The 24611-nt window shown below is 46.3% G+C and overlaps 1 long non-coding RNA gene across 7 annotated transcripts; it reads left to right on the top strand.

Annotated features, from left to right (window-relative positions):
- Positions 1-39: 39 nt before the first annotated feature.
- LOC113952086 lies at positions 40-17339 on the top strand. Of its 7 annotated transcripts, none has more exons than XR_003529381.1 (5): positions 40-144; positions 1056-8033; positions 9700-9896; positions 10243-10327; positions 16300-17339. It is a non-coding gene; the product is annotated as an uncharacterized LOC113952086 (long non-coding RNA). The 7 variants fall into 7 exon arrangements; XR_003529378.1 differs by having other exon boundaries at positions 329-8033; XR_003529383.1 differs by having other exon boundaries at positions 40-1199; positions 6189-8033.
- The last annotated feature ends 7272 nt before the right edge of the window (positions 17340-24611 follow it).

Here is a 24611-nt window from a genome sequence, read left to right as displayed (position 1 = left end):
CAGTTCCAGCTTCTCTGTGTGTGCTTCCTCTGCAGAGATGAAGCCACTTGCAGCAGCACAGCCGGTGGGGCAGACGACGCCTGTCCTGGTGGAGCCTGTCCTGGTGGAGTTCGGCCACCCGTGTGCCTTACAGCTGCTGAGGAGGTGAGCCATCCATACACAATGACAAGCTTACCTCAGTGTCCCCTGGCCAGCCCCACAGCTGCTGGAAACCTGGGTAACTGTTGATCTAACCCACTTTTCCCTTGCTGGGGAGCTGACCCTGCCCTTCACTGTCCCTCAGCTGCCTGGTGCTCCCCACGAGTGCCTTGCAAACATGCCTTGGCAGGAAATGAGAGGCCCCAGTGTGGTCCAGCTCCCAACCTGCTCCCTGCAGGCAGGACAGTATTTGTATGAAGAGCCCACACTTCTCATCCACATGGACAAAACTGAATTTTGCCACACCACAGCTGAAGGGACTCACCTGGGGAGCAGTAGAGGGGTTGGTGGAGAGCTGGGGTGGCACAGTGGCATAGGGAGAGCCAGGAATGTGGGATCTAGGGAGGGAGGCAGTGGAAGAGCCAGCAGTGGGGTCTCCCAGATGGAGTTAGCCACCCAGGGAAGGAGAAAGAAGATGATTGCTGATCATCCTTGCCACTCCTGCAGCTGCCCCATGCAAACAGTGGCCTCAAACAGCCTTTCCCTCTCCCCACCCTCAAAACGCAACCACTGCCCCATCCCTCCCTCTCCCTGAGAGGAGAGCTGTCAGTTGTGGTCTCTGAGGGAAAGACACTGCCCCAGCCAGCCTGGGATAAAGCTACAGAGTGGAGAATCAAAGCCCAGATCCCAGCAGATACTTTGTGGTAACCTAAGATCCAATGGAAATCTGGGGAGATTTTTCAAAGGAGACAGAGAATACTCCCAGGTAGGTGCTGTTGCTCCATCCTGACCTGCTGACCCACGGGGGAGGCTGCTGCTGTGTTCACACACACACAGGTGGGCCAAACCAGCCGAAACAGGGTGGAAATAGCCAAGCCACTGGTTCCCAGCACTGGCTGCAAAGTCCTCACACACAGCAGGTAGGACGGGACGTGCCAAGAGCCCCAAGCCTGCGAGCACGGAGCAGCTCCATGGAGAGCTGAAGGACCACAAGACCAGGAGCTGACTCAGAGCACGGCAAGGAGGCATCTCCCCAGAGTGGGATGAGATGGGAGCAGTAGGTACGTAAGATGTTTTTGTTTTTTCCTGATGTTATCCCCATTTTCCCAGGTCCCAGCTTCAGACAGCCGTCTGCCACCCGCTTTGGCCAGACACTGAGACGCTGCGAGTTGGCTGGTGTTGCTGTCATGAGCAAAGGTGCAGTGCCATGGATTGTCTGGGCTGTGCCAGCCTGTTCCCGCAGTGATTTTGCATGGTGGGAAGTAGGTTGGGACTGGGTAAAGGGTGCTCCAGCTCTGGCCCACTGCCAGAGGAGGATTTGTCCATTATAGTCTCACTTGCTCTTGGGGTGTGGCCTAAAAGGGAGCGTTGGAGCCAATATTTATTGGGGTTTTTCCACACTTTGTTATGAAACCCTTGGTTTTTCCATGCCTTGAATCTGAGAGTAGATACCTTAGTAAAGAGTATTACAAGTGCCTGGCTCCAGGGGGATGCCTCCCACCTGTTGGTCTGTAAATGCTGTAGAAAGAATGGTGTATGTAACTTTATTTGAGCAATGGTGCAGTTTACCTGAGGTCAGGCAGCAGTCTGAAGGAAGGGCTTGGAGCAGGAGTCAGACTGCCAAGTCCCTGAGCAGTGTGCCAGGCTGGAGCAGGGCTCCTCCATCCCTTCTGTCCTTTCCTGGTTTTGTTCTTCCTTGCATTCCTAGAGAAAAATGAAAGAGAGGAAAATTAAATACAAATTATAAGCTGCAGCATCTTTGCTAGGGGAATCTGCAACCAAGTGCAAGTGGATGAGTTGGATTCAGTATTGGCCACTGATTCTTAAAGAACTACTTCTGCCAGAGGGAGCTGGTTCAGAAACCAGCCTAGGAGCTGATACCCACAGCTCTGAGTGAGAACAAGGGCCACCCTTCCTAATCCCAGACTTAATCAATTGAATTTCAGTTATCAAGAAGCCCTAAGGGAAGCTTGGCCTATTTTTATGCCCTGGAGCCCCCCTGGAAGCGCCAGCCCCAGCAATGTGGTGCAGCACTGCTCCAGCACAGCTGAGCCTCACACGGTGCCGGGGCAGCATTGCCCCCATATCTGAACTGTCGGGAGCTAAAGGCAGCAGAAGGAGCTTTCCTTTCACACCTTCAGTTTCCATGTCGACATGCCAGAATGACATGAGGCAGCAGATGGATGCAGACCAGGAAGAATATTTGGACATATTAGGCAATGGGGATCGGGTCCCTTTAGCTCACACATCTCCAGCTGAGAGATCACGAGGCAGCGACCGCAGCGGCAAAGGACCAAACCGAGAGCTTCTCCTAAGTGAGAAGTAAAATGGGCTTTACCCAGGTTTATTGAACATTTTTTTAAGCCACCACCTCCTGTCCCAGTCTGCAAAACCTAAACCCTGCCCTTATAAATTGCTAACAGAATTACCTAATTCCAATTGGGTTCACAACCTTTCTGCTCCCTCCCCGAGCTGATACCCTTTCCTTCTGGGGAGAGGTTGAACAACAGGCATTCAGATAAAATCCTATGTCACCAAACACACTTTTTAGTCAGCTGTGCTTCCCAAATGCTCTGGTGTCTCCAGTCCCCTCTACTGTGTCTATGGAACTGTTACTTTGCATAATAGAAGGCATCAGTGCTCCAACCATCTGGAAGGCACACCATATATAATTTAGGTGCTTCACTTGCTCTCCCATCAGTAACAGGAATGTGGCTTCCTTCTCATTTGCCTTGATGTCTAGCCCTGTGCTAGAGAGGTCAGGTTAGAAGCAGCCATGGGGGAGTGACCTGTACCCTGAACTGGGTTTCAGAGTTTTGAAGGAAGTCTCTGCTTCACAACCAGGTCATTTCCCAATTCAGTGTGAGCAAAGGGATAAAGAATTCAGTAAATCCCAGTTGAGAGAGAACACTGGGTGTCATCATATATGCAAATGCCCCATTCACCTCCCAAGGAAACCTGGATCCCCTTCAGCAAAACCTGGAGACAGGGATCACATCAGCTGGGCATTGTGCTCTGGAGAATCACTGCCAAAGGTGCAGTGTCTGCACCCAGCTAAGGAGCCCCACACATGCATCCAATGGGATGATCCTGGGGGAGGTGGCTGAGCCCACTCACATCCAGCATGGAGAGAGCTGCTGGGGGAGGGCACAGGAGCTCCATCATCCCTGAGTGACCCCTCATCTTGAGGACCAAGCCACCTTTCCATCCCCATCGATGCTTCTCTTAGAAACCAGGGAAACTACCAATTTGCTGCTCTTCCTTTATGTCCAGAGGAGTGTCTTGTGTCCATCCAGACCTGTACTCCTGTTTATCTGCTCTTGGTGGGCATAGACAGATGGTTAAGGCCTGGATGCTGAAGTTTATGACTTAAATCAATGGGATTATTCATGAGTGGAGAGATAACCATGTGCTTTTATGCTTGGCTGGAGTGGCGTCTCAAGCTCCCAGGTGGGAATCAAAGCTCTGAGTCACCAGGTCCCTCCTCTCCTTCCTGTGTGACCAGTCTCCCTGTGTCTGCTTCCTTGCCTGCCGCATAAGGAGGATGACAATCGCTTTTATCTGATGGTTACTTTCAAATGGCCCTAAAGGCCTCTTCTGGTCTGATGAAAATTCAGTAGAAGCTGGACTAGCATGGAAAGACAGGAGGACATTTAACTAATGAAAGCACTGGAACTTGGGAAGGCAATTACATCCTTTCTTCTGCCCCACATTCCCACACAGGCTACTTGGCCGTGGCTGCACAATCTTCCAGGCCAGAGAGGAGTGGGAGGCCATGAAAAGGCTGAGTGAGACAAGGGGGAAGGTGGTGGTTGGGGTGAACAACACAGCAGGTTCCCAGCAGTAGTCACACCTTAAAAGAACCTCCTTTCAGTTAAAAACTGTGACCTCCATTCTGCAAGTCTCTGCTTCACATATGGACCTTGTAAAATGAAAACTAGAGAGAAAGAAAGATACATGGGCCAACTGCATATATTTTATGCCCCAATATACACTAAGTCCCCAGAGAAGTGGGGCTTCCCATATTTGGCATGTACCCCTCTGAATAAAAGATGATCTTAAATAGAGACTCCATCAATTCTTCTGCTGGTGAACGGTGCCTTTGCCTGGTCAAATTGTCCTTTAGCCACCATTCCAGGGAGGAGAAGTTGCTCTTTCAGCCCTGCTTCAATGCACCCCTGTTTTTGGGGGAAGCTGGCCTTGGCATGCCTGTAAGATGGGCTATTCTGCACCTCCCTGTTGGTTAGCAAGTCAAATAGAGTAGTGTGAGAAACCCTGTGCAGCTACAGCTGCTGTGTCCATGAGAATGTGCAGGCTGAAACCCTGCAGAGGAGCTGTGGGCGTCCTCCCAGCTGCCCCGTGCTTTTGCAGGCATTTGTAAATACAACTGCTCTCACTTTCCATTGATAGACATCAAAAAGCAATTAAGAATCAAGCTCTTCAAATTGATAGGTCTCCTGAATTTGAAACATTTTTCATTCTTTGGCCGGTATCACTGCCTAGATTAGATTATTTTTTTAAAGGGAAGATTAAAATAAACAGTATTTATGGTTTAATTATTTGAATGACTAAGAAGCTCCAGCTTTATTTTAACTTCACAGAGGACCGGGAGATGTTTTTAATGATATGTTTTACTCACACAGGATCTTTCATCCAAGGATCTCAAACTGCTTTTCAAATAATTAATTAATCCTTGTACCTCTCCATGAGACAGTTATTATCTCTGATATTCCTGATGGGTAAACAAAGGCACAAAGACGTCAAGGCACAAAGTGCTTTCCAAATATTAATTAACTAATTCTCACTCCATGAGACTGTTACTATCTCTGCCATTACCAAGGGTAAATTGAGGCACAAATATGCAAGTAACTCCCCTGAGGCCATGCAGGTGAGTCAGGAGCAGAGCTGAGAATAGTGTATGACCAGTCCCTTGGCTAATTGTTTCCAGCAAGTCCTCCACCATATTCCTGACAATGGGCAGCTCATTCCCCTAAGTGAAGCACAGATGAAACCCTTTGTCATCATCCACTGGGGATCATGTTTGCCCACGTCAGTCTGCAGCTTCTTTTGAACTTGCCCTGCCTGGAGGAAGCCAGTGGAGCTGTGATGAGAAAGAGTTGCTTTGAAGGCTCTGGGGAGCTTTGAGCTGCTCTGGTGCTGGGGGCTGTCCAGCAGCACACAGTTTCTTAGAGTTCATCCCTGTACCCATATTTTTAATGGTCCATGCAAGAGAATGTAGGGAGAGGTGGGGACCCTGCAGGCCAGGGCCCCTCAGCAGCCAAGCCCACCTTGCCCCTTGCACAGGGGCAGCTCAGGCCCAGCGTGGATTTATTTTCTGTCCTCCCCAGGAGGAAGAGGGAAAGGCAGGAAGCTGAAGGCTCTCTCTGCCCTCAGGAAGGGTCCAGCTAGAGGGATTCTCTGCACAGGCACCTGAACCCTCACCAGGAGCACATGCCTGCTGAGCTATTTCAAACATGGGCTTGGCCTCATCAGATGCAGTCTCATTTCCACATGAAAGGGCTGGAGGAATACGAAGCCAGCTCATCTGTATTGATAAGAATTTGGCATTACTTTCCCCCAGTTATCTCAGTTTTCTGTGTACATTAATCACAATACAAAAAACAGGAGTGAGGAGGGAGGGATGGATCTTCTCAACTGTCTTTCTGGGAGTGGGTTTTTTATGGGGTTGGATTTTTTTTCCTAAACATCCTTTTTGCAGTTTCACTCTGCTGGAGTCTGATTACTCCCTCCCCTCTGCAATTTGGATGCCTCACTCTGCTTGCTGCAGCTCTGATGCAAGTGCTCCGCTGCTGTGTTTGCCAAACCTGAGCTCGTCTAGACACAGTCTAACTGTAGCACTAATGTTAGGGTTCAACAGACTGATCTCAGCTTTGTCATAGCTCTGCCCACGGTCAGCACTTTGATCTTTATCCTTGAAAACCACAGCCATTGACAAAGGTAAAATGAATTTCTGACTTTGAAAGACTTTGATGGCATTCCCTTGTTTTGGTTTGTGTTTTGTTTTTTTCTCCTCTCCTTTGCTCTTCCAGCTGAACTTCATCGCACAGCTTCTGATTACAGCTGCAGCTCCAGGACCAGAGAGAGGTCATGCTGTCTTGCTTTCTGCTGTTTTAGAATCCAAAGGGGGAACCCTGGGACACTTCTGGGGCAGACTGTGAGTGTAATGCAAACTGTCATGGGAATCGGAGGTAGAGAGAGGGCCCTCAGGATTTGGTCTTGTACCTTCTTAAATAAAAAACACCAAACCAAACCAAAATCATCATGAATGGGGCCAAGTGCCAATAGCAGGAGAGAATGAGAACTATTTGGTGTTAGATTTCTAGCTGGAAATCTGCAGCCTGCCAAGTCCTACTGTTTGCCTTCGTGTAGTACGAGAGGTTGAGCTGAGACAAGGGCCTTCCAGTAGACATTGCACCGACAGGTTGTGAGGGATTGCCCTGCCTGGAGGAGTTCACCTTTTAAAGAAACATGAGGAGCAAATCGAGTGCTACCACTCCATCTTCCAGATGGGAAGTGAAGGCAAGGAGCACCTCGTCCAGGTCACACAGGGCACCTGAATTCATTTTAGGGCTCCAGGTTGCCTTCATCTGTAAAAGTCTTCCAAGGACTGGGAGTGAAATCCAGGTTCTCTGAAGGCAATGGGATTTTTGCCCCAGATTGCCAGGGGGGGAAGGCTTTTTCCCTAAGCACCTGCCTGGAGGTGTCCAGAGGCCTTTAGCGATGGCAGTGACTCTGGAAGCACCAACAGCAGTGGCCAATCCCGAATGTCCCAGAGTAGCTTTTGGGGTGTCCAGCTCCTGGCTACGAGAGGCCACTGGTCAAAATGGGCCTTGTTAAACAGCCAAGCAAAAAACAAATCTGCTCTCAAGGTGGCTCAAAGCTGGAGCTGGCTGAACATTTTCCTGTTGTATATAAATATCACATATGCACACATGCATAGTTGGCGAGGAAAACTTTATATATAGGTAGTGTGTCTGTTTTAGATAGAAAGATGGATACATTTCATGTGTATTAACTCACATAGCTATATATTCCTAACATCCAAAACATTGTCTTTTCCTGGTTTTTCCAAACACTTCACCAGCTGATTCACAGATGCCAAATGTTGACACAATATGTTAAATAGAAATGTTGACAGTTTCCCATGGAGAGTTTTCTGCAGTCCTGGAGAAACTCTACTCAACATTTCTTTTGAGATTTGAAGGAATTTGATTAACATTTTGCTGTTGCCCATTCCTGACTACTCTGAGTTGAGCTGGGACCGGAGGAGCACTTGATGAGTAAGGCTCTTCTGTTATTTACAGCCTCGTTGAAACAATGAAGTAGCAGGAATCTCCTTGGAGAGCAATGGATCACAGCACTTGTCAAGATGATTTCCAAATCAAAGATGAATTCCAAGGAGCAGCAAGGGTATAATTTTAGAGCCCATCAAGCCAATGGCAAAAATCCCAATTTTTGCACAATATTCTTAATGGAGTCTCTGAAATTTTGAAGCTTCATATATTATATATTACATACTATATTATATATTATATTGTGGCTAAGAGGTCCTGTCCAAATTCAGCATCTGTGTGCCTTACAGAGGAATGACCCTAAAAAGGAGTGATGAAAAAGGTCAGTCTAGTTTAAAAACAAATACTGTGTTTATAACGAGACCGAAGGGACAGTGAAGAATTCAGTACTCGATACTGACACCTGCCACTTGCAAAATATCTCCACCACTAGGAACAAATATTTTGTGAGAGTTTGGAAAATTTTGGTCACTCATTTTTTTCCTCCTTTGTTTCCATTTCAGTCACTGTGCAATAACAGCACTGACGTTGCTAAATGTCACGAAGTGAAGCTGATGAAGTTGCTTCATGTGCTTGTTCCAGGTGAGATGGCAACAGGAGGAGTTATAATTCTTACCCAAACAAAACAAGACAAAAGAAGTATTTGCTAATGTTTTTGGATATAGTTGTTAGGTCCCAAGCACAGAGATTAGTCAGAGTACCCATAAATATCACTGTCACTGAACTCTGATTTCCAAGGTCTTCACTCCCAAACAGCAAAGGAAAACCCAGCCGAGCTCTGGCCACTGGGCTATGGACTCCTACTGGGATTTGCCCAGTTCTTGGTCCCCATCAGTGCAATTGGGAGAGCAAGGAGGGGAAGCCAGAGGCATATCCCATACAGTGGATGTCCAGGTAGGAAAATGCCCCCCTTGTAAATCATATGGCACAAGTGACCCCTCGAGCTTCATTCCTGATGTCACAGCTTCCAGTCACATCATTTGGGAGGGATCAGCCTGTCAAGCTAGACACAGTCTTGGTCCCAGTAAATATGGCAGTTCTGGCACTGTCATGTAAAAAAAAACCAGTTTCCCAGAGAAGAGCTCAGACAACAAACCAGTCCAAGGCATTTATCACTTCACACTGTGCTAATGCAAACAAAAACATCACACACTTCAATAAATCCATTGCTGAGTCTCACCAGAACAGACATTCCCACGTGACCAGTTTCAAGCTGGAAGGGTTTGGGTTGAGTTTTGCTATTAATATTCTTTTGTAATGGAGAAGGCATTTTTCAACTGAATGAAAATTTTTGCCTCCAAAAATGTCCACTTTCACTGAGAGATGTAGAGGTTTCAATAAGAAAAAACTAAGACCAGTAATTCAGTGATTACCTGAGTGAGAGATTTCTTCTCCCCACCACCTCAAAAAAATCAAAAAGTAAAATATTAACTGAAGGAACCAAATCCATCCATGCCATCAACATTTTTCATGGGGGAGAGTCCCTGGCTACTTCCATCATTCACTTTGCAATTATGGTGTATTTAGAGCCAACCTATTTAACCCCAAAATTAGCTCAGCTGAGCTGGAAATGCCACCCTCGTTTCTCTTAGACATGTATGAGAGGACTGGGTGCAGTCAGATACAAGCTGGGCCAACCAGGAGAAAGTCCACTGAGTTTGCAGAGGCGAACAGAGCTCAGCATTTTGGGTTGGACAAAAAGCCTGGCTGAATGGCACCATTGAAGTCTCAAAGGAGAGCCCAAGTGCCAGCCAGCACAAGGAGATAAGGAGCACCCTGGGAGAAGGGTACAAAGGTAGCACTGATGAGCAGGGCTTGGCTTTGCTCCCACAGAGGTCACAGCTGGGTCCTCTATTAAATTTTTTCTCAACACAACAGTATTGAGAATTATACCAAGCTACTGGCTTGTAATGCCTCCCTCCCACAGACCTTTCAGAAAATATAAGTCTTTGACAGTCCTGGCATAAGCAAAGACAGTCAAAGGCTCTGTTATCTTCTTTTATAAACTGGAGAATTTGACTGTGAGGAGAGAAAGGTCCCTGTCCTGAAAAGCATCACGAGTATCACTCTTGTGAGTAAAGTGGTGGTACCTTTGCCTGAGCAGATCTCTGAAGGTGCATCCTGGGCTTAGAAACAAGAGCCTTCATCTTGAAATACAAATGAACAGTAAAAATGTGTCCATTCTGAATTTTTAAAAGTTATCTATTGTACTTAAGGGATAAACTCTTTGTTTCTATTCCATTACCAGTGTCCCTTTGGAGCTGGAGTTCCTGTGTGCACAGGCATCATCCAGGTTCATCAGACAGCCAAATCTTCAGCATGGCAAAGTTGTTCCCAATCATTTCTCTGTTTATTTTCAATTTCCCATCCTATCAGCTCAAACTAAGGTGGGAGGAGGTAAAGCAACTAGAAGGGGCAGTTTTTAAGGCTGCAACTGAGTAGAAGGTAAGAAAATATAATAAATTTTATTTCATGCCTTCTTGCCAATTGTTAGAAATGTGCAGTCCATATGAATTCATATAACAAGGAGGGAATGTTGGGAAAACCAATAAAGATTTTGTGGTCTTAACTATAATGAATGTAGTTTGATATAGAGTCTGTTTTTCACTGCATGGCAAAATGAATCATAAAATACTGGACCTTGAAACTCCTGCATTTTTTAACAATAGCCTGGGGACAGTTTACAGTGTAATGAATTGTAATTAACCCACCTTCAAAATCTTTTATGAGTATTTTGCCAATTAGCTTCGCATGCTTGCTAATGACTCATGGCCAGCGCATGTCTTTGCAGAGCCGGGTTTTACAGAGCAGGGTTTTACAGCGCACGCCGGCCTGTTCAGTCAGCGCAGGGACCCAGGACGGGGAGGCAGGCACAGGTAAGACCCAGCCAGCCCCAGTAACCTACATATTTCAACACTCCCAGAGCCTTTGCTGCTCCCTCAGACCCAAAATAACTGCAATAATGTATAGCGACGTCAAAAGGCTTTGGTTTCCCAAGGATTGCGAGGAATGCAAAGGGCTCAAGTCCTGACATCTGTTGTTACTTAGTACTAACATATATAATGCTGCTAATTGCTGAGCCATCTTTGTTTTCCTTACTTAGCACTAGGGTTAGAATTATTTTATTTTTGTGGTTCATGGCTTCCTGCCACTTGCAACACAAAGTCCACTCTAAAGAAAATAAAACAACTACCAGGCTGACTACTAACAGTGTGTGGAGGGCTGGGGTGGTTTCTTCCCCCTCTCCTGTTTTAAGCTGTGTTTTTGTTGGGTTTTGTTTTAATTAAGGTAAGAAGAGACAGCAGAGGTGGGACCTGAGTAGTGTCACACCAAAACGCCACACGGGCCAGTATCCCATCTCCCAGTATCCCATCTCCCAGTATCCCATCTCCCAGTATAACCAGGAGGCAATGCAGGAGGAGGAAACTCCTGGAGGAGGCTCAGCATTCCCTCCCCTGCTGTACCCTCCTCGCTCCAGGCAATCCGCGGTTTATGGACTTCCCAAAGCAGAGGCTGCCTCCAGACCAGTGTGTTTTAACAGCCACCCATGGATCTATCCTCCTCAAATGTTTTTGATCCCTTTCTCAAGCCATTTATAACTTTTGGCCTCCGCAACATCCTGTGGCAATGAGTTCCACAATTTAATTATGCTTTGTATGAAAAAGTACTTCCTTCTGTTGGTTTAAACCTCCTTGTGTGACAGCACCACCAGGTCCCCTCTAATTCTTAGTACAAGCAGTGAACAGCCAGTTCCTATTTGATTTTTTCTATGTCAGTCATGATCTGAGAGGCCTTTACTGAACCTCCTGCTTTTGTCAGCCCTTTCCACCTTGAAGGCTCCTCATCTGCTTGTTTTTCCATCTTTGTTGAAGCTGTTGCCCATCTCTCCTCATCCTGAATGCTTTCCTTCCTGTGCTTTCCAGTTCAGCTCAGCTCTTCTGGAGTTTGATGGCCAGGAAACACACTACCATGGAGCTGCAGTTTCACTGAGCAGTGCTGTAATGATGTTTTCTGATTTGTTCCTGTCTCTTTGCCAACTCATTCCTAACATGATAGTCGCCTCTTCTGATGAACTTTAAATGATATTTGCAGAGGCCTCCCAGTTCTCTTTGCTAAGTGTTATTTTTAGGGCTTGTCTGTGTTGAGGTACAGCGAGGGTGAGTTCTCTGCACGTGCTCTGCCTCTGTTGACACTGCACTGCATCAGCCATTTTACTGCAGCGCTTTGTGGCCACATTTGCATCGTCTGCAAAATTTCTCATCTCACTATTCATCCTTTTTACTGGAATGTTTATTAATACAAACACTATCAAATGAGTATTTCAGCAACTCAGTTCTAAGTAACATGCAAAACCTTCTCTCTCACAAAGATGTGTGGCAGACCCACCCCAAGGCCTTGAGGGGACCCATGGTAGTGAACCTTCAGAGCTTTATACCCACCATCCAAAAAGACAGCTTTTAACTCTTTGTAACTTCAGGCACAACTTTCTTCTCTCACCTCTTATCACGAAGCCTCATTGCAGACAGTTTTTAGGCATTTGTGTTTATTGGCACGACTCTACAGACTCCTCTGAGCACATTATCAGTATTGAGTGGGTAAGCTGGAGAAATCAGTGATAAGAGGGCCCATCTGGTGTGTCAAGTATTTCATTCCACAGCCAGGGATATGTCATTTGTCGGCTTATTATTTTTAATAACTATCAGTCTGTCCCCGCTGGTCATGGTTTCTCCGTAATCCATGCAGACCATGAAACAGGGACCTCAGGTTGGTAGGAAAGACTTGGCTATAACAGTGCCTTTGGTTGCCAGGTACAGAATCACTTCTGTTTACAGGTGAGCTGCACACCTTCTGTACTGAATTCCTGTAGTTCATCAGCAAAACCCCACAGAATCTGTCCTTAATGCCCTATTGCAAGAGACCTCAGCATCTTGAATTGGCTTGGTGTGGCTGGGCAATACCTGCTGCTGCTCCCAGCTGCCCTCCTCTTGGGGAATTCACAGTTACACCAAGACCTCAGTTCCTCTGGAATGGTCTGTTTGCACTTGCCAGCTGAAGAGATTTTCTCTTTGCCACACCACGGTACAGGTCCCGGAGGATGAGCCCTCACGGCAGTGTGAGATCCCAAGGGGCAGTTAGCATTGGCAAGCCATTTCCTTGTTTCACAAAACACCACCATTTCTCTGCTGTCCTGGATCGTTCTCACTCCCCCGTCAGTCAGGTGTCCCTGTGGAATGGCAGGAAGGGCCAAGCCTGTGATAAACTTAACCTGGCACTCCACTTGTGCCTCATCCTGGAAAGCCCTGTGTTTGGGAAGCATCCCTGAGCACTGTGACTCAGGTCTCCCCTGGCTCTGTTGTGGTGCAGGACCTGCCACATGAAGTTATCATGAGTTTCTGAGCGTTACCCCTCTGGGTGTTGTTCCATGCACCACTTTGCACCTGGAAAACCTGTTTGCTGGACGTGTAGATAATCCACTGCAGAAAACTGTGTCACAAACATGAGAGCCCGGTGCTTGTAGAGATCTTAATTGGAAGGGGAGCCAAGCTTTGCTGGTGGAATTATACACTTCCTGAGCAGCATGTTTGGACCACAACTTTTTCCAAAGAAAAACTGCAACATCTACAGATTTCCCAACCACACTGATCCTGCTGCACTGACCTCAATTGCAATCGCAAATCTTCAACCTGTTTTTTTCTCTTCTTAATTCAGTGGGAGCTTTGCCTGTGCTGTACAGGACTGGACCATCTGTGTACATCCAGGTCATGGAAAAATATTATTTCTGTACCAGAAGAGATCAGTGTGTCCCCAGTGCAGAGTGCATTTACAGTCCTACGCTTCTACACGTCGTGTGGACTTTCCCTCACTGGGGCTCTAGTGCTGAATCAGTTCAGTCAGTGGGAATGGGGGCATTAAATTTACTCAGAGCAGGATTATATGTGTTATTTTAGCCAATCTAACGTGTCACAAAAATGTGTTGAATTTTTTTTTTTTTTTTTAGAGAAAAATAAAACATATGTTGAGATAATCAGTGGGAATCATTGGAGAGTTGCAAGCATGGAAATATATACATATTTGAAGTTTCAACACAGTTTGCTTGGGTGGTTTTTTTTTTTCCCCATGCTACACTGTGTGTGGACAAATAATTTAGATGATGATCACTCGGGTGCTTGTAATCTGAAATCCTGTCAGCCCTGTTGCAAACAGAAGTGCAGGAGAGAACATTTCCTTGCAGTCCCACCCAGCTGGGGTGTTTCACTGCAAGGAGCACCATAACTTGTAACCCAGCAGAGCATGGCAGGGTGGGGGTTGTGCATTGAAATTATTGCTCTTCTGCCAAAGAGCTAAGGCAGCACTAGTTCTTCTTTACTTTTTTTCCTTCTCATTGACACCAAAGTATAAAAGCCAGCAGTGTTCCTGCAGTGCAGTAGGAACTGCACGTGTGACACCAGCACACTGCCATGCTTGGAGCTGTTATTTCTATGCACAGAAAGGAAGGTCTAACGTGTCTGGATGGGACATGATGGAGGTGCAAAGGAATTCCAAACTGGCCAGCTGTATTTTCCCAGCAGATCCATTCTGCTGCTGTGCCTGCCTTTCATGAGCTGGACAGTGATCTGAGGGCTGAAGCCAGTCCAGGTGTACTGAAGGTGGGCTAATGCTTACATCCTGTCACAGAACCATTTAGGTTGGAAAAGACCTCTGAGATCAGCAGGTCCAACCTTTGACTCATCACCCCCTCGTCAACTAGAGCATGGCATTAAGTGTCACATCCAGTCATTTCTTGAACACCTCCGGGGCGGGGACTCCACCGCCTCCCTGGGCAGTCCATTCTGGTGTTTAACAGCACTTTCCATGAAATTCCTCCTGATGTCCAGCCTGAACCTATCAAAACTCTCAGGGCAGATGCAATCCCATCACTGATTAGCATCTCTCTTTTTTATCTTTAGCACTTAGCTTCTAAAACTTTGTGGAAATTCGAAAGGCTGGAAGTGGCCGCTGCACCCTGGAGTAAAATGCTGTCCATTTTACAAGGGGCCAATTCATGCATTTGTCTGTAAATTCCACAGTGGCTCTTTGTTTAAATGCTTGCTCCTTATTTAGGATTATTCACTAAAGTCTTTTATTCTTGACATAACCCACAGTTTTAAAAAAACTCTTTCTCCATGTCGACAAGCTGTGTATGAAGCAGCTCCTTAAGCCGGGGCAGCTCAGCAGCTTCCCTTGGATCCATAACACTGAACTAAGGACAGATATTTTGGGGAGGTCTTTGTGGTTACCTTCATTATCTTGGTCTAAGCATTCATTTATTAGGCAGAGACATGATTTTTATATTTCTTATTAACGTTACCCAATGTTGCAGTAATTTTCAGAAGCCATGGGGTCTCTTCTCCAGAAGAGCCAGGACTTCACCACTTGACACCAGCTGAAGAACCAGCTCTCAGTGTTCAATACATTAGGGGGGAAAGAAAAAAGTAGCAAAATAAGGCACCATACTCTTAAGTTATAGAACTACCAACCAACCAGGGACTTGTGCCAACTTGGAAACGAGATATGAACTAGAGTGTTTCTATTTTTGCGTTAAAATGGAAACAGGTGGGAAGGACGCGTGGAATTTATCAAGCCAAAGAAATACTTTTTTTCATGTTAAAATTTGAATGGAATGGAAATTACAATCTTCCAGTGTTACTGCAGAGCTGCAATATTGGGTTTCTCCTTACTCAGCCTTTAGCAGTAAGGAACCAGCTGCAGTGGAGATGGAGGTTTGGAATTTGCTTCCTAACCCCATCTAACTCTCTCCCGGGTCTGCCCTATTTTGAGTTATTGCACCACCTGGCACAGAGGATGTTACTCCGGAGAGAAGAGTCAAGTTTTGCAATAATTTTTTTTATAGATTGCTAACTGAAGAATAAGAACAAAAATGAGCTGCTGGATAGCAGAAACCAGTGGTTTTCCCTATTCCTACCTAATTTATTGCAGTGAACCTCCGCTCCCACACTGAGTAAGGCACTTTGGCTCAGCTCTGGTATTTACTGTGTGTCAGCACTGAGCCAGTGGAGTGGTGGAGAGACCAGAGCCACACCAAAGCTCTGCATTTTGAACCAAATTGCTCCCACTCCCTTCCTACCTCCACCTTGGAACAAAACCCAAGAGCAGTGCTGGAGTGTGTTCCTAGATGACTTACTAAAGAAAAAACCACATCCAGAAATATTTTTTAAAATTATGACATAGTATAAATGGGACAAACTTTACCAAAGCACTTGGTTATCCATTGCCTGGAGGGTGGGACCAGCTGCATCACTGGTTGGACAAAACGTAATAAGATGGGTGGACAGACAACCTAAAAGGCCTTCACTTATCTAACTGTTTCCAGTAAATAGCCCTGACTCTGTTGTTACTTTAGAGAGGAAAATATTGATCCATGTCCAAAAAATGTTGCCATCAGCCCTGCCATAGACTTCTTTGTCCACTGGAATCCAGTGGATTTGTCCACCTGCATCCATTCAGCTCAGCAAACAGCTTCTGATCGTGACCATGGGCCGTACTAGTCAAATGTCCTGTGTGGCCCATTCCATGGGACTGTGGAATGTCTACTGTGTTCCATGCCACAGGCATCAGGACAAGAGGCTACTGGCAGTAAGCTCCTGGTCTAAATGAGCTTAAACATGCATTCAAATATTTCTCCTCTTATTAAACTGCTAGAAGCCACTTTTTTGCATTTTTAATTTGAACTAAGAACACTGTTCTGTTATGTTAAGGTTTGCAGGGTTTGGGGGGATATATTTATATTGTTTTTATATTATTTTTTAGTTTTATTTTTTTCATGCTTCTTTATGTTTCTTGCTTTCAGACAGAAACCCAAAGAGCAAAGTATTTTGCAAAAGTTGTGTGGTTGGAAGGTCTTTGAACTCCTTAACACCAGGAGGAGATAAAAAGCTCACAGGACAGGTTGTTCTCTGGAGGCTCTCGGCCCAATCTGCAGGAGCTGAGGCAGGTCGAGTGCATTCGGGGGGTGGACTGAGGGAGGAAACATTCAGGTACTTTTCAACTATGCAACCAAACCATTTGTCACTTGTCTAGACACATGTTTCAGAAGGGAATAAAATAAAAGAAAGAAAAATACCGCGTCTGGAAATTCTTCCCTGGTGACTGTTGTGCAGCCGAAGAACTGGGTAATTCCCTTCAACTGAATAAACATCGGAGGGAGTCTGAGAGCAATTTGGCTCCAGAGCAAATATTGTTACCAAATTCTTTGCACCTGCAGTGGTCAGGGAAATGATAATGCACCCTTTCCATGTCTTCCTACCCCGCTTCCACTTTGGGAAGGAGCCCTGTAGCATCTCAGCTCTGCTACAGCACAAACATTTGTGTGGGCAGAGCTTCAGGTGAGACCCCGCTGGTACAGCCACGGCCTCGTCCCACCAAACCCACTCTGCTCCCCAAAGAAAGGGAGGGTGTCAGACTCACAGGGAGGAGCTGCCTGTCACTGGTGGCCTCCTTGGACAGGGATTCCAGGACAAAGCAAATGGAAAGAAGCCATGAGATGTGGATAATGGTCTCTGCTGTTCCCAGCTCAGGCACGGGAACACAGCAGTAGCTGACGCCCCTGTGAGCCCATCAACACCAGGGCTGCTCAGCTAACAGAGCCTCAAGACAGATAAAAAAATAAGGGGGAAATTGTAATATTTGTAATATTTTAAAATGTTTCTACTGTAAAAGTATTTTTCACTGGAAGTATCTTGAGCAGAAATGTAATTGCCTTATGAAGAGTTCTGGCATCACACTTGGAATGTAATTCTGTCCTGAATCACAAGTTGCTGGGCTTATGCTACTACCTGAAGATATTTGACTGTATTTCCCTTAATTTTTAGTAAACTTGGTAAATTTAGTGAAATTGCTGTGCTTCTTTCTTGCATAGAGAACTTCTCAAGTTATTTACATTAACCAATCACAGAAAAAAATGGGCAAGCTCTGTGTTCCACTGGAGTGGTTCATCCTCACTACATCAAACTGTTGGCATCATAATTTGCCACCCTGCCTCACACTAGCCATAGAATGCAGTCATTTAGTCCTGCACAAAGCCCAATAATTTGCATTTTAAATTTATAATAAACAAATAATGTATTTATTTATTTATTATATAAAGCACACATAGTTCAACAGCCTGTTACTGAGTTGGCCTTGCACACTCACAGCCCCAAACTCCTGCACAGTAACAAGGAGCGTGCCATAGCCTCAGGAAGTTTTGGAGTGTCAGGAACTCAGCAGGCAGGTTTAAGAACAAGTACTTAGGGCTTTCTCTGGGAAATAAATGCTGTGTAAAGAGGAGAAAGTTTCACCACAATGTGAAGACGGTGATCAGATGATTAGGAAAGAGAACAAAAAAGAGACAGGTGATCAGATGATTAGGAAAGAGAACAAAAAAGAGACAACGCTGAGTTACAACAAAGGAATTCAAAGGAATTACACCAATTTCTGTTAGCTAAGTAGCTGTAAAGACTACCAAATATTCCTTATGATTCCTAAGCATATTAACTGATAGTTATTCATATCTGTCCAGGAAAATGAACCCCCTACAATAGCACAATTTAATCACTGCAAATTCAGATTGGCAGAAAAAGTGCTCTGGGTTTTGTATCACTTGACTGAGCTTAGCAAATGAAAACACAGGAGATTTGGTTGATCCTCCACAAAGCTTTTGGGATGTGACAAGATCCGAAAGGAACAGGACAGTCTTGTGATTAGGTTTGGATTGCACTGAGCTGGGCTTGTGAGCTCTGCTTCTTCCGAGCCCAGCTGTGCCCTGCTGTGGTGGGCGAGGAGACCTCAGGATGAACATGATTTGTCTTTTCCAGTTTTGTCCATTTGGACGAGGAGCAGGATCTGCCCTGGCAATGCATGAATGTAGTTCCTGCAGCACACAAGTAATTCAGGAACAAACCCGAACAAAACCTGACATTTTCTGCTCAAATAAGGGTGACACGGAAGGCTCCCCCAAACCCCAGCGCATCAGAAAATGTTCTCTCACCACACTACCAGCCCCAGTCAGCCCCAGTAACCACATTCACCCTGGTAAACCCAACCATTAGCTCCTGCTGAAGACATATTCCCACGGAGGCACAGGGAATGGCTGGAGCATCCCATGCCAGCACTGCACCGATGACCTGAAGGAGCAGCCCCATTAGCAGAGCCTCTGTTAGATTCAACCCAGACTTCCTCACAGTATCACGTCATAAAACCATCGTGCATCTGGCCCAAATTTAAGGCACAGTTGGCAGCATTTGATACAAGAAAGAAACCAAGGACTGAATTAGTATCCCACGAGGTTGGTTTGTTTTTCAAGCCCCAGATGAAGTGTGGAGCCATGTGGAGAAGTCCTCGGTCTGCCTCCGAGCCCTTCCCAAAAGAAAGAAACGCTCTCTAGGTTTTATGCTCTTTGAAAACACCACTTCATTACCTGCCCTTTTTTTGTTGCCAGGAGAGGTTAACAAAATTACCGAGGGATGAAACATTCTTGAAACATTCTTTCTGGATCATCAGACAGGATTAGCGTATGAATTACACTGGGTGGTGCAGCTCACCTAAAGGAGAGGGGCAGCGGGGCTGCACCTTGTCCTCCTCTCCCAGGAGTCACTGCAGTCCTTGGGGTGTGCACACACAGGCACACATGGCCTGGTGGGTTTGGAGGGGAGGCAAAGGGATAAACCTGAGTGCTGATGTTGCTCTTTGCTGTGCCTCAGCGCATCCACCGAGCCTTGGTTTTGGCACGTGCTTGGCCGGTGCTGCTCCAGTCACTCCATGAGTGTGGCACACACGGCTGGAAATCCTTCCCAATACCTGCCCACATGGACTTGCTCGGCTGCAGCAGAGCCAGGTAAGCCAGCAGGGCAGAGCTACACACTGTGGGAAAGCTCAGCTCCCTCTGAGCCTTTATCTCTTTACTGGGTGTGCTGCTTTGTGCACACAGACATGACAACCAAGTGGTTACAACCCCCAGCAGGGAATGGCTTGGTCTGTCTTACACAGAAAAGTGCTGCTCCAGCTCCACACCAAACACTCTTCCTACAGAATTTTTTTTAACCCGTGGATAAACTGCACAGGTACACAAGACCCTCCACATTTTATTTTGCTCAGCGCCTTTGCTCCTCCAGCAGCCTGAGTTGCATCCCTGACTGGTACCAGTGTTCTCAGGGTATTTGTTCCCTCTTTTTGTCTTTACTTTTGATCTCTCACCACCACTGGGTTGCAAAACTAAAGCTCTGATGTCCCTTGCGTGTCACAATTATTTAGGTGGCCCTGGCAGCCCAAAGCATTTATGGTCATTGTAATTTAAATTTCTCTGCTGTAGTCTTCCGAATCTCCTGAAAATAGAAATTAAAACTACTGGGAAACACAAATGTTTTATAGATTATATGCATGTCTTTTAGAGGTAGTAGTCAGCTAAGCAGAAGGTGAGGGGAAAAAGCAAGACATCAAAATGTAGGTGAGGACAAATGCTGGACAACACCCCACACTGTCAAGTCCCAGGCATCCCACAAGAGAAAGAAGGGGAGCAAAAAGGAATTTAATTTTTTTTTTAAGGAGAAATAGCAGTCTTTTCAAACACCCCATATTATTGGCGGGAGGGCAAGATTTTTTGGAAATACTATTGCTTCATTCCATCTGTTTCTAAGGTAACCCTTATCAGCTGCTAATTTTACAGATGCTTCATTACTTGTGCCCACTGGCTTGTGGTTCTCCTTCAATTCCAGCCTCACCTCCTGCTTGCTGCTCCCCAGTGCAGGTCTCACCTACTCTGGGCACAAAAGACTAAGCCCTACAGTCTGCTCATTCCCAAAAAACCCAAACGAATCCCCGTCCCTTTCCTCCAGAGCATCCAGACTCCCGTGTTTCCATCCATGGGTGTCACCAGCAGCAGGACCTGTTTGCACTCCATATGTTCCTTTCTCTCCATTTAATAATCCATAGGCATGAGAGCCCTGTTTTTAGGTCCCAAGCATTCAGGCACTGTAGATTTGATAGGAGTTAACCCCAGCAGCAAGGGAAGGTGAGTTTATGGTTCCTGCATTCAGGGCAGTGTCAGGACCCCGGCCGTGGCTCTGGGGAAGTGTGCAGGGTATCAGAGCAGGCAGAGGCACAGCCCAGCACCAGCCCACGCCTCTGCCATGCCCAGCTCTCTGCCTGCAGTTGAAAGCAGCATCAAATGCCAGCGCTGGCCTTTCAGGTGAGAAGACAGCAGCCACAACCATTTAAGACTGAGGTTAATGCTTCACTGAACTCATGGCCTTAGGCTGCATTTTTTTCAAAAGCAGCAGCATTACTTTAAAAGCTTCACTTTCAGAAGTAACTTAAGCACTTAAATAGTAAGTCTTACTTGCTCCAAGTGAGGTTTACACCCTTAACTGCCTTGAGTTACCCTTGAAATAGGCTCCAGCCTCCTGCCGGTTTGCTGCTTGTCTGGCTGAGCTACAACATCTTCAGGACAGGGACTGCTGCCTCTCACTCCATGAGGTTGGGGTTTTAAGTCCATGCCTAAATCACTGGCATTTTTGGGTACCAACTTGTTCAAAATAATAACTGGTCTTTTTATTGTGGGGCTGACCCTGCATTCCTCGTGGAGTCAAAGCTCCCTTTACTTTTGGAAGGTGCAAAGAAAAGCAGCCCACCATCTTGTTGCCAAATCGTTTTCCATGGGAGATTTGATTTGAAACACAAAATACCAGGATTTATGAGAGGAACTGGCCACAATGTGATCATAAGAACATACCAACATTGTAGTTCCCCACCCTTTGATCTTGGCACTTTAATGATTAATTAGTGCTAAAGTACTGGAAAAATACCACACTTGAGGCAGTTTAAAGCTTCTCTTTGTATAGATACAAACTATGACTCACATGAAAGGATAACCCAGTACTGCAAGAGGGTGAGATTAACACACAAGCCTCTGGTCACACGCAGATGTTTGCCCAACTGGACAAATTGGGGAATCTCCTCAGCTTTAGGGACTGTTTCCATTAAGCTGCCTATGTTTTCCAGCCCTGCCAGAAAGGCTAAGTGTCAACTTGGAGGGAAATCCATCCCTTAGAAAGAGACACGTGTTTAAGGCAGTGTGAGCTTTAAAGAAGTATCACATCCTATGGCAATTTGCAGAAAGCAAATCCTTGCCTCGGGCGGTTGAAGAGAAGCCACTTCCCCCTTCCCCTGTCACAGCTGTGGGTTTAAATAAATGCTTCCAAATATCCTTTAAGGTGTAAGTCCCAGTACCACCAGTGCTCAGGACAAAGCATGACATGGGAGGGAGAGCTTTTCCTCGCTTAATCCTGAAGTTTACATGTGCAGCACCAAAAATCTGGTGCTGACCTTGCACACTCACAGCCCCGGCTCTCACCCTCCTCCTTTGGTGGCCCATCCCTGTGCATGGAACCACTCAGGGATGCAGAAGAGGACAAGAGCACTCGATCTAACCAGATATGGTTGATGTGCCTCCTCAGCCAAAAAATGACTGCAGTGTGGAGAGCCCAGAGCCAAAGCTGACTGTAACCTGTATTTTCCTAATGAGCTATGGGCCAAGTCCCACCAGCACTGGGCTGGGGCAGGGCAGTGCCTCCAGGCTGGACTCCCACCTCTCCCTGCTGGTGGGATCAGTCCCAGCCTCCCAGAGAGGGACCTGTGTGCAGAGGCTGAACATGGCCTAATAAACCAGGAGACCCTGCCAAAATATATTGAGTAATGCACAGCCCCCTCCTTAACCTGATTCCAGCTGAGTGCTGCAAACACCTTTTGATTTATGTCAGATTTGTGACTGCACATGGAGACTCCTGCTTGCAACCTGCACATAGAGTTGACTTTGCTCAGGGACAAATTTCAGGAGAGGTTTGCTTGTTTTTTTTTTCTATCTGGGAAATTTAACATGAAATATTTAACTGGAGTCACCATAGCAATAAAGACTGTTTGCTGAGGATGCCATAATACCAGTAATAGCTTGGATCCTTCACACCTCCATCACCCCTGAGTGCAGCCTGGGACCTCAGAACCAGCACCATCCAGTTGGCCAGTGAACTTAGGCTTCGTTTCCCCATGCATTTGATGTTTCCATCCATAGCATGGGTGTGGGATAACCCTTAATTGATTTGCTTTGAGATCATCACATCAAAGGTGCCCTTGAAGTACGGATCATTAGTGTTTTATTGGCTGTAAGTAGATTTTAATATTAACTGGCAGAGTTGCTGCAAGTGCTCTTGGTAGAACCTGAAAGGCAGAAGCATGGGCTGGACTGTGTGTTTGTTATAAGAATTGAAGCTGAGCTCAAGTCCAGAGAAAGGGCAGCTGAAGCTCTGAGGTGGAGCCCGGCCCCTGAGGGGCAAGGCCACAGGGATTGTTATACATCCACGTCCCATGAAACAGGAGAATTGTTTTCTGAGTTTGACATACAAAACCACCTGGCTTCAGATGAATTCCACTCGATCCCCAAATTGAATGAGAATCGGAGGTCAGAATACAGAATTCCTGGCCTGTGTAATGACGGATCTCTGCTCCTGGTGCCTTGATCCTACCCTGGTTGAAGTGGAAGGGAAAGGTGGATAATAAATGGCATTAGGTAGAAAATCAGAACTCCAGCCAGGAGGATTTCTGAGCATGCAACATTAGTTGTGCTGTTAATTTGGAGAGAGCAAGGAGCCCCTCTCTCCTCAAAACACGGAATTTGCCTGGGAGAGTTAGAAACCCAATGGCAAGTCACTGATCTCAGCCAAGCAGGCTCATTGTCTGAACCCTGAATCCCCACATAACCAAGAGTGTACACTCTAGGACTGGTACACACAGAAATATGGGATAAGTAAGGGTGAATCCATCTGCTTGTGTCTATTTGTCTGTCTCTATCCCTTCTTTTCCTCTCCTCCCTCAATTCCATCTTGGACTAAAGACCTTATCCCTTCAAACAACCTGTTAGAAACTAAACTACTTTTAGGTAAAATTCCAGCTTGAATTATGAAAATTTCAGCATTTTCAAAAGACAAGAGAAAGAAAGATTCTTTAAAAATCTAGGAATAAATGTTTGAAATCCCTATTATTATGTACACAACAGCCGTTGCTGGAGCACAACTTTATCCCGTGGCTTTGTTATCTCCCTCATCACAGACAAGGAGCTCTGTCACTCACCAAGGAAGCTACTCAAGAAACAACCACCTCCATGCCCAATATCAAACACCAGGAGATGCCTGTGCAGAGCAGAGGAAGCTTTTCCCATTGGAGGAGGAGAGCAAGGATGAGGGACACCCACAGAGGCACAGGGGTGTGCAGGGTGTGCTCACCTTGTCCTGACAGCTCACGGCTGCTGGGAATTGTCAGGAGAGGCCACCACCTGGATCCACTTTCATCTCTTCAAGGAGCTGAAGATGGATCCCTTCAGGGGATGCCTCCTGGCCAGGAGTTGGCCTTTAGGGCAGGGCTGTGGATGGAGCCCTGCGTCAGTCATTGCTTGTTGTGTGCTCTTCCAAACCATCCATTCCCATCTCCCTGTGGCAGCTCCTTCATCGAGTGTGATCTGAGCTTTGGGTCTGGAGTGAAACCGAAAGTCTTGGCAAATTCCTCATTCCTCTGGATTTTAAAGAAGACATCTCTGCAGGTCTGGGAGTCCACACTGAAAACTGGCCACTGCTTAATAGACATGAGCACTTTGCCCTAAAAATAGTTAGCGGCGCATAAAGGACTGGAGTAACCAGAGACAACACTTCTGAATTCAGCTCAGCACTGTTTACCCCTTAGGATATCCAGTAATGTTTCCTTCCAGGAGTAACTACCAGGAGATATCCACACATCTGCCTGGCTTGCAAGGATGTCAGGAGAAAAGCTCTCAACAAAGAGCTGTGTCTTACATCACACCCCAGATGCAGGAGGCCTCGGGGCTTTGGCATACCTTTGTGAGGAGCAAATTCCTGAGTCAAGGGCTCTCTCTTCTCAGGAACACCCTATCCTCCAGCACCAACACTCTTAATCCACAGCCCCATCAGGCAGAACTTCCCACCACCCACAATTCCTGCGTGAATTCTGTTTGTACCCAGATACACCACTGGCAACCAATTAATTACTTCGGCTTAGCCCAGAAGCAAAAGTAATGGAATGAGAGTCAAAGAGCCATTTCTCAGAGCTGAGTTCCCAATATCT

Source organism: Corapipo altera, unplaced genomic scaffold (assembly GCF_003945725.1).
Source record: "Corapipo altera isolate COAL_440 unplaced genomic scaffold, ASM394572v1 70, whole genome shotgun sequence".
Taxonomy (NCBI): Eukaryota; Metazoa; Chordata; class Aves; order Passeriformes; family Pipridae; genus Corapipo; species Corapipo altera.
This window is presented reverse-complemented; position numbering and strand designations above follow the sequence as displayed.